We start from the raw sequence: 1195 nt of genomic DNA, 5'->3' as shown, positions 1-1195 counted from the left end.
TTTAGTATTGATCTAACTCGTCTATAGTACTCTTTCTTTATTTTTTCTTTCATTTGTGTATGTTGTATCCTATCTAGTTCATTGACTCCTAAATACTTATATGGTTGGCTTTCGTCTAGTTCTCTTATTTCATTGGCTTTATCTAGTGTTATATTGCTACTTTTAACTAATTTTCCTCTTTTCAGGGTTGCTTTGGCACATTTTTCTAATCCGAATTTCATTTCTATTTCCTTGGTAAAGCCGTGTACTGTCTGTAGTAGTGTTTCTAGCTCTTTGTCGTTTTTTGCATATAATTTTAGGTCATCCATATATAGAAGGTGGCTGACTGTTTTTCCATAGCATTTGTAACCGCATCCAGTTCTAGAGCTAACAGAATGGTTAGCACCCTGGGCAAAATTCTTAGCGGCTTTTCGTCCGTCTTTACGTTCTGAGTTCAAATTCCATCGAGATCAACTTTGCCTTTCGTCCTTTCGGAGTCGATAAAATAAGTACCATTTGTACACTGAAGTCCATGTAGACAACTTGCCTTCTCTTGCTGGCCTATTTTCCAGTATTGATTTAGCAATACTGAAGCGATGTATTATTTAAAGAGCATGCTAATCGTTTTTTTCCAGCCTTCGTGGTATTGTGCATCAAGAATACGTTCTCCAGGGCCAAAACGTCAATCGAGAGTTCTACTGCAACGTTTTGAAGCGTTTGAAGGAGAACATTCAACGAAAGCGACCGGATCTGTGGAGCGCGAAGAATTAAATGTTTCATGTCGACTATGTATCCTGTCATCGAGCTCTCCTCACTCGTGAGTTTCTCGCCGAAAAACAACATAGTATCGCTTCCGTACCTGTCCTGTTCGCCAGATTTAGCACCTGAAGACTTCCATCTCTTCCCCAAGATGAAAATGCAGTTCAAAGGTCGCTGTTTTAACACCGATGTCGAAATCCAGAGCGAATCGCAGAAGGTCCTCGACTCGCTTACGGAAAATGACTTCCAAACTGGATTCCAAAAGTGGCAGGAACGCTAGGACCTGTGTATTGCTGGGCAAGGTAACTATTTCGAAGGAGATGATGTTACAACTTAGGTAAATAAGTTATTTTTCTTTATTAAACATAACTATTCCTGGAACTTTTTGATACCACATCATAAAATAAATGCGATCTTTTCTGTTACTGTCACAGTTTTTGAAATTTTAAGATTTGTT

The sequence above is a fragment of the Octopus bimaculoides genome, chromosome 2, assembly GCF_001194135.2.
Source record: "Octopus bimaculoides isolate UCB-OBI-ISO-001 chromosome 2, ASM119413v2, whole genome shotgun sequence".
Taxonomy (NCBI): Eukaryota; Metazoa; Mollusca; class Cephalopoda; order Octopoda; family Octopodidae; genus Octopus; species Octopus bimaculoides.
This window is presented reverse-complemented; position numbering follows the sequence as displayed.